Source organism: Lontra canadensis, unplaced genomic scaffold, assembly GCF_010015895.1.
Source record: "Lontra canadensis isolate GAN:19392208 unplaced genomic scaffold, GSC_riverotter_1.0 scaffold130, whole genome shotgun sequence".
Taxonomy (NCBI): Eukaryota; Metazoa; Chordata; class Mammalia; order Carnivora; family Mustelidae; genus Lontra; species Lontra canadensis.
Window position 1 is genome coordinate 2,409,958 of NW_022631124.1, and position 15,237 is coordinate 2,425,194.

Below are 15,237 nucleotides of genomic sequence, written 5' to 3' on the forward strand. Positions count from 1 at the left end.
TTAATTTTTATGCCAAATACCTTCCGAACTTCCACACTTCTGAGTTTTTGAATCATTGGTTGACTAGTGGCAAAGATAATGTTCATTTTCATTTTCTTCCTCACTGAGCAGCAGTGCTTAATGTCAAAAACACTTACTAACAGAAGGTATTTACATTCAACATGAACAGAGGAAACAGATTCCAATCATCAAGTACGATATGAAGAACACAATACACAATACAAATGATTAATGTCTCTTACTGTTAGGAACTAGAGAAGACTCGCCAAATGGCCCATTAGATTCACATTCACAGACTTTCTATAAAATTGAATTAAGTGAGGCGTTAATGCTTATAGAGTTTTTAATCTTTAAAATACCTAAATTAAATCAATACCAATCATCAGGAAAAAAAAATAAGCAAAGAGATCTGAGGTATACCTATAGTTTCCAGGTTTTAAAATATTTGTCCTCTAAAAATCTAGGATTCTGTAATTCAAAACATAAGTATCTCCAATAGATAGTATATATATCCTAGATGAAATCAAGGTTCTGGGAACAAAAGAAACTCTTTCATGGTTAAGGTGTAGGTCTTTATGTCTGGTGGATCAAAGCTGGGTTTCTTCATCATAATATTACATTTCTCTCAACAGTGAACTAGGAACATTACTTCTTTGTGGCCCCAGAGTGATGGATGAAGAATTGGCTTTTCTCTTTTCCTCTAATTACTTCTCCACTTTTAAGTAGTAAATACTAATAATAATTCCCACGAATTAGAGGTGAAAACTAAGGTTCACTCTCAATTAGTCATCTAAACTGGATTTAACTTCCTTAAATTCATAAAATATTTCTTGTGAGTCCTTAGTACAGAGTATTTTATTTTACTATAGAAAAATATACAGGTTCAAGAATGGCCTTGGCTAACATGATTTTGTTTTATTATTAAAAGGTGATGTTGAGGGACGCCTGGGTGGCTCACTTGGTTAAACATCTGCTTTGGCTCAGGTCATGATCCCAAGATCCTGTGATGGAGTCCACAGGAACATTCTTCTTTCTCTGCCTCTGCCTGCCACTCTGCCTGCTTGTGCTCTCTCTCTCTCTCTGACAAATAAATAAATAAAATCTTAAAATATAATGTTGAAATTCTGAAACTCCTACACAAGTACACTGGAATTAAGTAAGTAAGTACATGGAAGATGACGGAAACCTGGTTTATCACTGTTCAAGCGAGAAGTTACAGAAAAGAGGTAACAATGGCTAGAATGATCCAACTGGGTCTGGATTCGAGTTGGAGACAACAATATGAACTCATGTTTTAATATAGATACAGATGGATATATGTAGATGACTGATAGATACATACATACATGCATACTTACATATAGATGGATGTAAGTAAACAGATGATGGATAGATAGAGATGAATATATGTAGAATATTTATAAATATGTGTGTAAACATGGTTAGTATTCATACATATTTCCAAACTCTTATCTAAGAGAAGTAGAAATAATGATGTTTCAGAAACAAGGAACACACCCAGAGACCATAACTTGCTTTATAACTTGTTTTGACCATTCTCCATGAATGCAGGAACACTGAAAAGAAATAAAATGAAATGAAAGGGGAAAAAAAAGGAACTAGAATTCCCTGGTAAACTAGCTTATTCTACAACTGGGGCAGGGAATATATAAAATCAGCTTGGACCATCTTGCCATGGTAGAAGGTAAAGAAATGTTAAAACACACATACACACACACACACAATAATGGCAGTATGTCAAAAGGACACAGTAGCCAATTGTAAAAGATCCAGTGCCAAAGCTGGAACAATTTAAGCAACAAAATAAATGATTTGGTTTTGGTTCATAATCCCAGAGCATAAAATATATATCCATGAGATAACACCAATCTTAATTAATGATTAAACAAATAAATGAATAAATTGGGAAGAATAGACTAGTCTATATAATTTCATGCAGAAGACTTCCCAGAAATGTATGTAAATAATTATGTATATAATTTATGTAAATTATTAAAATTATGTGAATAATTAAAATTATATAAATAAGTTTATGTGAATAATTATGTATATGATTATGTAAATAAATTCCCCCTCAAAGAATTGGAATGTAAGTCTCCACTCCTTAAATGGTAACTTAGTTCCTTCCTTCCGGAAAGTATAGTATGGAAAGAGGGAGGGAAAGGGAGAGTAACTTTTCAGTGGAGATACATGAAAAACACTATCTCAGCCAAGTGAGAATCCATGCTCATAGCATGTACACTTGGTATGATATAGGAATGATATTATGCCTCTGTGCCCTTCCTCTCCCAAATCCATAATCACAGTCTAATTATGAAGAAAGCTTTGAGCAAACCCAGTTGAGGTACACTCTATAAAATACCCGACTAGTACTCTATAAAACTGTTGGGACTGTTAAATAAGGAAAATCTGAGACACTGTCAAAGTCTAGTAGAACCTGAGGGGATATGATGACTTACGTAATATAGCATCTTGGATAGGGTCCTGGGACAGAAAAAGACATTAGGTAAACACTAAAGACATCTAAATAAATTATGGGTTTTTGTTAATAATAAGGTTTCAATATTAGTTAATGATGACAGATGTACCATGCTATCATAAGATATTAACAATAAGGGAAATTGTGCGGTATATATTCTCTACTACTCACTATTTTTCTAGTATTTAAAAGTATTCTAAAATAAAAGTTCACTGAAAAAAACATGACGTTGGTTTCTCTCCTATTGGAATAATGATAATAGTAGAATTTGTATTTGATTGGTTTTCTTTTACATTAAAGATTGTTTTCTCTCCATATTCTTGGCACTTAAAATCCCTTATTGACTTCAGTGCTATAAATTGGCTTGCACTGTCTACTTTTCCCCAAATCCTTACTGATGATACCTGAAAGTGAATCCCATAATATGTTTGAAATTATATTTGCAATAATAAGAAACATTTTGGTGGTTAAGGCCAAAAATCTGGTGGTGTTACTGCCGTCACAAACCAGTCAAGTTCAAATGTACTCAGGCAGCTCACTGACTCATTTTGAAGTTGCTTTAGCAACAGTTTATTAAATTCATTTGACAGCCCATCCATCATATATCATGTTCCTATGTTCTTTGAAAATGGAAGGTTTTGCAATCAATAAAAAGTACACATCAAACTATTCTTTCAAAACAGCATAATTTAAATTTAATGGAAAAAATTCTCAAAAGAATACAAGAAAAATGTTATTCTAGTTTTGAAAAATAAAAGCCTTCTACCTTTTAAGTAACTCTAGGTACAATAAAATATACATACCGTTTCATGTGTAGAGAGAAAGAAATTAATATTATTATTAAGTATAACAGAAGCCTTTATTTTGTTTCATAGTTTCACTGCAAATTTTTTATGTCAAAGAACCAAGCAAACATAAAGGGGTGGGATGAAATATAATTATATCCTTCTAAGGGTAGGTAGCACTGAAACTCATTAAAATTACTTTTTTGGCAAGAAGACTAGAAAAGGTTTATAAAAGGAAAAGTGTCAAGTATTTTATGTAATGTAAGCATACAGTTTTGGTTAACTCACATGTTTTTCTTTGAATTACAGCCAACTACCTTAATAAGTTTTTGGGTAGTAGGCTACAATTTTTTAAAAAGATTTTATTTATTCATTTGAGAGAAAGAGAATATGGGGGGAGGAGCAGAGGGTGAGAGAGAGAATCTCAAGCAAACACTGTGCTGAGTGTGGAGTCTAACCTGGGGTTCAGTATCATGACCCTGAGATCATGACCTGAGCTGAAACCAAGAGTCCAACGCTTAATGGACTGAGCCAACCAGGTGCCACTAGGCTACAATTTTTAAAGGAAAAAAATTAAATAATTGTCCCAAGAATGTTTATTCCAGGTATCACATTCCAGATAACACTTCAATTCTGTAAACCAAGCAGGCCCTAAAGCAGAAAACTAGGACCAGTTAGAGGATTCTGAAATTTTACCCTGTAGACCACCAAGCTATTTTCTGCTCCAATAGTCATCTTATTTCCACGGTTTATTTAGAATCGGGAATGGAAACAAAGACAAGCAGTGGCAATCCTAACTCTTCTCAAAGCTTTAAGTAACAGCAGTGAACAAACCTCTGGTGATAACAAGAATTCTGTAGAAATTACAAGTGTTTCTTTCTCAATAAAAATGGGAAGATTCCTACACTGACCAAATATATTAAGGAATATGTTGGCCTTAAATATAATTGGCTTATGACTTTTACCAAATAATATTAGCGAGAACAGTATCTATTGGGTCACTTTCCATTATATTATGAGAATGTTCAAATATACAAATAAGTTGGAAGAACTGTATAGTAAACATGCACCATCTCATCACCCAGATTCTGTAATTAACATCTTGCGATATTTGCAAATTCACACATCTACTCAAACTTTCCTCTATCAATCATTCTACTTTATTTTTTTTCTGGATCTCATAGTAAGCTATAGACATATTTCACATATAAGCATTTCATTATGAATATCAATATTTGATTATGTTCTTTGAGACAGAATTTACAAAATGAAATATTTAAGTCTCAGGTCTCAGGTATACACTTAAAGAATTTTAGCAACTCTAGATACACAAAATACTAGCAAACTGCTGTCAAAATATCAAATATTACCATTGCACAGGATGTTTCCTTCATGTTCCTTTCCAGCCAGTGCTCACCCCACCCCAACAAAGGGAACTAGTGCTCTACTAACCACAAATCAGTTCAGCCAGTTCTAGAACTTCATGTAACTGCTCTCATACAGTCTGTACTCTTTTCCGAAGGCATGTTACACTCAAACTGATGTTGGAATTCATCATGTTGTTTCATAGATCAGAAATTTTATAACAGCTTCATTGAAATATAATTTACATATGATGAAATTCTTTTTTATTCAAGTATAATTAACATGCAGTGTTATATTAGTATAAGGCATAAAATATAGTGACTCAACAATTCTATGCATTTCTCAGTGTTCATCAAGATAAGTGTTACCTATTTCATCCATCCCCCCACCTCGCTTCAGGCAACCATCAGTTTGTTCTCTGTATTTAAGAAAAATACTTATTTTGGGGTGCCTGGGTAGCTCAGACGTTAAGCATCTGCCTTCAGCATAGGTCATGATCCCAGGCTTCTGGGATCCAGCCCTGCATCGGGCTCCCTGTTCAGCTAGAAGCCTGCTTCTCCTTCTCCCACTCCCCCAGTTTGTACTCCCTCTCTCGCTCTCTCTCTCTGTCAAATAAATAAATAAATATTTTTTTAAAAAGAAAAATACCTATTTTAAGTGTAAAATTCAAGGAACTTTTGGAAAATATATAGAGTTGGGCAATAATACTACATTTGAATTTTAGAATATTTCCTTTAGCCCAAAAGTTCCCTCATGCCAGTATGCAATTTATTCCCACTCACAGTCACCAGCCATAGGCAAATAATGATTTCTTTTCTGCCACTATTGACTGATTATTGCGTGGAATCACAAGCATGTAGTCTTTTCAGTCTGGCTTCCTTTCACTTACTATAATGTTCTTGAGGTTCATACATGTAGTAGGTTGTATCAGTAGTTCATTCCTTTTATTATTAAGTAGTATTCCTTTGTATGGTCTTACCCCATCCTGTTTATTCCATCACCATTTATGGATATTTCAAGTATCTACTTTCAGACTATTATGAATAATGTAAATGTTAAATGAACATTTACATGTAAATCTTTGTGTGGATTCTTGAGTTCAGTTGTCTGAAGTTGCTGGGTTATATGTTATGATTATTATTTAAAACTTTCAGAAACTGCCAAACTACTTTCCAAAGTGGCTACATCATTTTATGCTCCCCCCAATAACATTTGAGACACCAGTTACTATGCATCCTTCTCAACACTGGCTATTATCTTTATTACTGCCATTGTAGTAAGTGTGTATCTCATTGAGGTTTTAATTTGTATTTAATATGTATTTCTCTAGTGACTAATTATGTAAAGCATCTTTTCATATGCTTGTTAGTCATTCTTTGGTGGAATGCTTCTTTGGATATTTTGCCCATTTAAAAATTTGAGTTATTTGTCTTTTTATTATTGAGTTGTTTAAGTGTGATGGTTAATTCTATGAGTCAGTTTGACTGACCACAGAATGCCCCTATAATGTGGGGTGTGTCTGTGAGGGTGTTTCCAAAGAAATTAGCTTTTGAATTGGTGAACTGAGTATAGCAGATAGTCCTCTCCAAAAGGGTGGGTATCATCCAATCCACGGAGGTCCTGGATAGAGCAAAAAGTCAGAGGAGGATTGACTTTGCCTTCTGCCTGACTGCGTAAGCTGGGATAGCAATCTATTATTTTATGTATTTCATATATATAGAGAGAGAGAGATAGAAAATGTATATAAAATATGTAATCTTCCTTTTGGCTCATTATACATAATTTTATATATTATAATAATTATATATGTATATGTGCATAAATACATATATACTACATATAATTATATATGTGTATATAATGTTAATTATTTATTAACACATGTTAATTATAATTAATATATTTTCATATAATTATATATAATATATAAATTATAAATATAATTATAATTATAAATAATATATGAATTATAAATATTAATACAAATTATATATGAAGTATATATAGATATATATCAATTATAATTAGCATATATATTAATTATATATGTGCATATATAATATATAACTGTATGTGTGTATATATATAGTATATAGATATATCCTTTTGGTTCTGTTTCTCTCTGGGGAACTCTGACTAATATGTAATGGTTCTTTATATTCTGGACACAAGTCTTTAATCAGATATATGATTTACAAATTTTTTAGTACCCGTACTATCTTTACTTTCTCACAAAAAAGGTAAATTTATTTAAACTTTTGTCTTTGATTTATTATTTTTAATTAACATACAATGTATTATTTGTTTCAGGGGTACAGGTCTGTGATTTCTCTGTCTTACACAATTCACAGCACTCACCATAGCACGTACCCTCCCCAATGTCCATCATCCGGCCACCCTGTCCCTCTCACCACCTTCCCCTCCAGCAACCCTCAGTTTGTTTCCTGAGATTAAGAGTCTCTTATGGTTTGTCTCCCTTTCTGGTCTTGTCTTGTTTCATTTCTTCCTCCCTCCCCTATGATCCTTTGTCTTGTTTCTCAAATTCCTCATATTAGTGAAAGCATATGATAATTGTCTTTCTCTGATTGACTTATTTCACTTAGCATAATGCCTTCTAGTTCCATTCACATCATTGCAAATGGCAAGATTTCATTTTTTGATGGCTGCATAATATTCACATATATATATATATATATATATATATATATATATATATCTCACATCTTCTTTATCCATTCATCTGTTGATGTACATCTAGGCTCGTTCCAGAGTTTGGCTATTATGGACATTGTTGCTATAAACTTTGGGGTGCACGTGCCCCTTCAGACCACTACATTTGTATCTTTGGGGTAAATAACTAGTAGTGCAATTGCTGAGTTGTAGGGTAACTTTATTTTCAACTTTTTGAGGAACCATCATACTGTTTTCCAGAGTGGCTGTACCAGCTTGCATTCCCACTAACAGTGTAGGAGGGTTCCCCTTTCCCTGCATCCTCACCAACACCTGTCATTTCCTGACTTGTTAATTTTAGCCATTCTGACTGGTGTGAGGTGGTATCTCATTGATGTTTTGATTTGTATTTCCTGAGGCTGAGTGATGTTTAGCGCTTTTTCATGTGTCTGTTGGCCATTTGGATATCTTCTTTGCAGAAATGTCTGTTCATGTCTTTGTAGCACACCTATTTTGAACTATGTTTGATTACATAAAGAAAATATGTCATGCTGACTGGAAAGATATGAAATTCAGCAAAGATAAAAACAATTGAAAGAAAACAAACAGAATTTCCAGAACTACAAAATACAATGTGTGAATTTTAAAGAACATTGGATAGGGTAAAAGCACAATGGAGATGATTGATCCGCCCAAATTTCAAAAGTCAGTGAGCTTAAATATCTCAATAAGAATGATCCAATAAGAAAAACAAAGATTAAAAAAACTGAAAATACAACTGGAATCTTAAGAATCCATGGGACAAATTTTAAAAGTCTTATACACATATACATGGAGACACAGATGTGGAGAAAAGAGAGAATGGGGCAGAAATGGAATTTTTTAATGACACAAAATTTCCTGATACCACAAACAAAAATCAATTTGAGATAGACTACAAAAGTAATGTAAAAGCTAAAGTTATAAAGCTTTTTTAAAGAAAATATTGGAGAATATTCTTTGACTTGAGCTAAAAAGTCTTAGAGAAATGAAAGAAACTTAGCTTAAGAAACTAGGAACTAAAGAAACTACTCAATTACTTTAATAAAACTAAAGAAAATAATTAGATTTGATCAGAATTTAAAACTTCTGACCCTCAATAAGTAGATATATTAAAAATGTCTACAACTAATAATAATTTTTAAAAAACAAGTAACTCATCACAAATGGGGAAAAATTGAATACACACTTCACAAAAGAAGGCATGCTATTTTTTAAGATTTTATTTTTTAAAGTAATCTCTGCACCAAACATGGGTTCAAACTCACAACCCCAAGATCAAGAGTCACATGCTCTATCCACTGAGCCAGTGAGGTGCCCCAAAAGAAGACATAGCATTAATCATTAAGCACATCAGGAAAATGCAAATTAAACCCACAATGACATATCTCTACATAAATACCAGACTGGCCAATTCAAAGGAAAAAACATATATATATATTTTTAGGATTTCACAAAAATTTATAATTTCTTTATTTCTTTTATTTTGTTCAATTAACCAACATATTACATCATAAGTTTTTGATGTAGTGTTCAATGATTCATTAGCTGTGTAGAACACCCAGTGCTCATCACATCATATGCCCTCCTTAATAAATTATTTTCAGACAGGACTGATAACACCAAATGCTGGCAAAGATATACAGCAAAATTTTATATGTCACTGGTGGGAGTATAAAATGGTGTGACTACTTTGGGAAAAGATCTGGCATTTAAAAAAATACAGACATACATTTTCTGTGACCCAGAAATATCACTTTAGGCATCTACACAAGAGGAATAAAAACTTGTGTTCACAAAAATAGTTGTTCATAGCATACATCATAGTCAAAAATTGGACACAGCCATTTGCCTATAAATAAAAGGATAGATCACCAAGTGTGGTATATTCACACAATGGAAAATGACAGCAAAAAAGGAGCACCTTACCTAGCCAGCCAGCAACATGGATGAATTTCAAAAGACTATTCTGGGTACAAGTACATACTGATTCCATTTACATGAAGTTCTAAAATAGGCAAGATTAATCTATATCAGAACATCATTTGCCTTTTAGGGACAATGTCAAGGATTAATTCAGAAGGGTTGAAAGAGACCTTCTGAGGGCACAAGTAATGTTTTTTTATCTTGATCAGGGTTTGGGTTACACCGGGTCTGGCATTTATCAAAACCCAGCTACTATACTCTCAAGATTCATGCATTTCATTGCATGTGAATTTTACTTTTATAAGGAAGAAGAAAAACTGTAAATGATTATTGAACTCTAGTTAATGATATGCTTACTTGGGGGGTATTCTACTTATGTCATTTATTTCAAAATGTATTAAATAAATAAGATGAATGGATGAATAGATAGATAGATACAAAAGTAGAAAAGTTCTGGTAGAATTTAAATGGTGGCTAGACAAGCGTTAACTCTCATACATGTTTCAACTTTAATGTTTATTTGAATATGTTCATAATAAAATGTTAGGGGAAAAAAGAAGGAAAGATATCTTCTGCAACTACAAGAATGATAGCAATGGTTGTACAGAATGACTTTGACACCACCAATGGAGGGTGACCCTAAAATACATTATTTATTACTGTTAAACTTTCTAAAAAACTGTGATGAAGATGTACAATTTAAAAATTCCCATATGACTTCTTGTTTTAAAAGTATGAAGATTTAGTCATCATATGCCATTTATCATAAGGACAGAAGAAAAAACTTGGCATTTGCTGGGCCATTGCATTTGAGTCTAATTGATTTGTTTCTAAGTGATTAATTTTAGTGTTATTGTAGTACATGGAGGTCTATTCTAATGTGCTCAGGTCTTCATTTTGAATCTCAATTTTTTATTTCTGTAAAATAATAAGGCAGTTTAGCTCAACTAAGTTTTTGACTAGTGATATTCTAGGCACAGTGCTGAGTGCTGACTATATAAAATGTATGGAATGTGATCTTTCCCTTCCCAGAGTTCAGAGGGTAAAAGAGAAATCAGCTTATGATCTGTAGGTAATTAATAGGTAGTAGTAGTAAGGACCACAGGACAACAGACTAGAAGAGGGACACATCACCTTGGCTGGGTGTAGACAGGGATCATGGAATTTTCTCTTGGATGAATGTCTGAGCTGGGATCTAAATGAAAAGGTGTTAGCCTTATACAAGGTGAGGATGGTGTCATTGAAAAGCTTCTGAGCACTGTTGGTGAGGACTGAGTGTCAGGCAGAGGAAGAAGCTGGATGTCTCTTCCACGTGTGTCTCTATGAAAGTGAGTTACACCAGTCTTCCCAGCCCTAACTACAAAAGCATAAATTGAATTTAGTTAAAAATTGATCAAGAAGTAGACTCTAGACCTTAGTCTGTGATGTGGCTCATGGAATATATGAACTTCTGAAGCAGCCCTGAAGTTATTAGCAAAACATTTCTTTGCCATTGGGTAAGAAAATGGGCAGAAACATTTATCCACCACATTAGCTATGTAATCAACAGACACCAGAGGCTGGAACATCAGCAGGCTTCAACAGTGAATCAAGCAACATAACAGAAGTTACTGCTGAGGTAGCAATTACCTACTGTATACTGAGCACCAGCGGGAAAACATGTGTTGCACATAATGTTTTAAAAAACACTGTCTCAATTAATCCTCATATTCCTATGAGATCAACACTAACCTTGCACGGTTTTTATTTCCACTTTAGAGAAAAGAGAATTAAAACTTGAAGAAGGCAAAATAGTTTGCTGAAGTTCTCATGACTAGCAAATATCAACTAAAGTTGTGTGTTTCAACTTCAAAACTTTTTCCACCCTGAAATACAACAGGATCCCCAAACTTAGCTGATTATCACGTTCACCAAGGAAAGTTTCAAAAAAAAAAAAATTAGGAAAGAAAGGAAGGAAGGAAGGAAAAGAAAAGGAAAAGATTCTGCTTTCATACTTAACTATATACACAGGAACAAGTAGAATATGAAATTAGAAGCACAGTAACATGTTAGCACCCCCCAAAATAATATAGATATGAATATAACAAAACACAGAATCTATGTGAGAAAAACTACATAACTGATGAAAGAAGAACTAAATAAATGGAGAAATAGTCCAGGTTCATGGATAAGATAGGGATACTCAATATTTTAAAGGTGTGCTATATGTTGGCTAACTGAACATAATAAAAAAAATATTGTAAAGATGTCAGTTATTCCCAAATTGATTGAAATAAAATTTCAATAAAAATCCCAGAAAGTTATTTTGGGTATTTGAGAAACTGATTCTCAGGTTTACATGGAGAGGCAAAGGACCCAGAATAGTCAACACAATACTGAAAGTTGGAGGACTCACGTTATTCAACTTTAAGACATATAAAGCTAGAACAATGAGACAAAGTGGTATTGATGGAAGAACAAATAACTACGTTAAGGAGAAAGAATAGAAAACCCAGAAATATACCCACATAAATGTAGTCAACTGATCTTTGACAAAGGAGTAAGGACCTTATAATTGAGCAAAGAAAGTCTTTTCAGGGCACCTGTGTGGCTCAGTGGGTTAAGCCTCTGCCTTCGGCTCAAGTCATGATCCCAGGGTCCTGGGATCGAGCCCTGCATTGGGCTTTCTGCTCAGCAGGGAATCTGCTTCCCCTTTTCTCTCTGCCCACCTCTCTACCTACTTGTGATCTCTTTCTGTCAAATAAATAAAGTCTTAAAAAAATAAAAGAATATATATAAATATACATATATATATGTATATATATATGTATATATATATATAAGAAAGCCTTTTCAACAAATGGTCCTAGAAGACCTGGACATCCTCATGCAAAAACAAAAATGAATGTAGATACAGACCTTACACTCCACACAAAAATTAACACAAATTGGATCTCGGGCCTAAATGTAAAACACAGAACTCCTAGAAGATAACAGGGGAAAATATAGGTAGTCTTGGCTATGAAGATGAATTTTTTTAATAGAACATCAAAGACACAATCCATGAAAGAGGTAATCGATAAGCTGGACTTCATTAAATTAAAAATTGCTGCTCTGCAAATGACACTGTCAAGAGAATAAAAAGAAAAGCCAGAGACTGGAAGAAAATGTTTGCAAAACACATATGTGAGAAAGAACTTTTATCCAAACGATACAGAGGACTCTTGAAATTCAACATCAAGAAAATAACCTGATTTAAAAATGGGCTAAAAGTCTTAAAGGCACTTCATAAAAGAAGATAAACGGATGGAAAATATGCATATGTGCTGTACATCATATGACATCAGGGAAATACAAATTAAAATAAAAATATAATACTATTACACATGTATAAGAACGGCTAAACTTCAGAACACTGAGAACTCCAAATGTTGCTGAGGGGTGTGGAAGAACAGGAGCTCCCGTTCATTGCTGGTGGAAGTAAAAATCGGTCCAGACACTTGGAAGATAGTTTAACAGTTTCTTATAAAACTAAACATCCTCTTAACATGCGATCCTGCAATCATGTTCCTTGGTATTTACCCAAAGGAGTTAAAAACTTATGTATCTCTCTCTCTCTCTCTTTCTCTCTCTCTCTCTCTCTCTCTCTCTCTCTCTCACACACACACACACACACTTCACACAGGTATTTATAGCAGCTTTACTCCTATTTATTCCTAAACTTGGAAATAAAGATGTTCTTTAGTAGGTGAATGGATAAATAAGCTGATACATCCAGACGATGGAATATTACTTACCATTAAAGAGTAGTGAGTGATCAAACCAAGAAAAGACATAGAGGAAACATAAATGAACATTACTAAGCAAATAAAACCAATCTGATAAGGCTACATTCCATTTGATTCCAACTATAAGACATTCTGAAAAAGGCAAAGCTATGAAGGCAGTAAAGAGATTAGAGGTTGCCACAGGTTAGTGAGAAAGAAGGAATGAATCAGTGGAGTACAGACAATTTTTAGGGCAGTAAATCTAGTCTGTATGATATTATAATGGTGGATAAATGTTATTATACATTTGTCCAAACCCATAGAAAGCACAACAAGAGTGAAATCTAACATAAACTACAGACTCTGGGTGATCATGATGTGTCAGTGTAGGTACATCCATTGTAAAAAATGTACCACTGGGAAGGGTGAGGATGTGGGTGGCATTGATAACGGTAGGGACTATGCATGTGTTGGGAAGGTAGTATTTAAGAAATACCTTCTACTCAAATTTTCTGAGGACTTCAGCTGTTCTTTAAAAAAAAATAGTCTATTTAAAAAGGGATTTCTGAACTCTTGTACAAGATTTACTGAATCAAAACTTTTGCCATGGGGTCCTAGTATCTACAATTTTTAAAGTATTCTATGACTCTGATGATCACCCTGGTTTTCAAATAGTAGGCCAAATTGCAATTGAAGCTGAAGGTAATCAATTAGAAATTTTGAAACGTTCAAATAAAAACTGTATGAGGACACTAGGACGTTATGAAGGAAAATGACTTAAGGAGAATGGATTCTCCCAAAATCTCATTATGCATTGTTATTCATATCTGAGTCATGTTCAGTGTTTGTATGAAAAGTCCTTCTCAAATGACCAAAGTTATTTTAAGAAAGAGAGAGAGAGAGAGAAAGATGATGTTTGACACTTGTTACATGGACCATACTTTGAGTAGTAAGGTCATAGACTATAAGCTCAATGAGGACAGGGCTCTCTTTGTTTCTATGTACCTGGAATCTCTCATAATTCCTGGCACACAGTAGATCTTCACATTGTGTCTGTTGAATGACTGACTCTCCCCCTCTTCCAAAGATACCTTGGTCTGGCTAAAACCTTTTTGTGTGCTTTCCATAAAATCTGTGTGCGCGGATATGAAATATCTTTGCCAGCATTTATAATAGTATATTCAAGTAGAGCTTTTGTTTTTTTGTTCCTGCTTTCCTTTCACTAATGATAAATTGCCTGAGGGCAAGGACAATATAATTTTCCACAAGTTTCTCAGTACTTAGGACAGTGCTTAGGACACCAGATGCACTTAAGAGGTGTTTGTTAAATGAATAAATGACTTAGAAAAGCAAAATCTGCCTTTTTGTCTTCCAAAGCTACAGTTGAGCTTCCACGGCTATGTACTTTTTATATTCTTAGGAGAGTGGATGAAGGAGTATGTATTGAGGACAAAACAGGAATGGGTGTCTGGGAAGGTACATCCTGGAGCAGAAATTCACAAGTGACGTCATCATTAGATCAGATGCAGAAGCTCAAAGGGCTCAGCAAATGAGGAAATGTCTCCACAGAAGTAGACTCACTACATCAGCAGTTGTTATTTTCAACTGGTGCCTTCTGTCATGAAGGATAGCTGCTCCGCCAGGTCAGAATTGTTTTGGCCACCTTCAAGGTCATTGTACCTTGCCAGATCTGGCACTGAATCTACAGGCTGGCAAATCTGTCCTCTTAAAGTGGATTAGGTGGACCCCACAGAGAGCTTTGTGTCCTGGCTGCATTCCCAATTCCTTCAGCCTAAAGCTCTGGCAATATTTCTCTGAGGACAGCCACGTCTTTGGATTTGAGTCTAGCCCCCTAGACCTTAGCCTCGTGCACTACTTCATACACTCTCATTGACTACATCTGCTCTGCTACCAACACAAGTTTTTTGTCATCATCACCTTAAGTGTATTCTGATAGGGAAGACATTAAATTAACCTGTGGCCAAAGTCCAGAATCAGAAATTGACTTATATATAACTGTCAAAAACAAAATCAAGAATGAATGAATGAATGAGTTTCTGTTGAAAAGTACTTGAGTAATGATATGAAATTCCATCTCTGTTTTCTCTATATCAGTTCCTTAAAATTGCTTAAATGCATTACCCTTCCATGTAAAAATGGGGGTTACATTGAAGGACTTTCAAAACCTTTTCCAGAAAATCAGTGA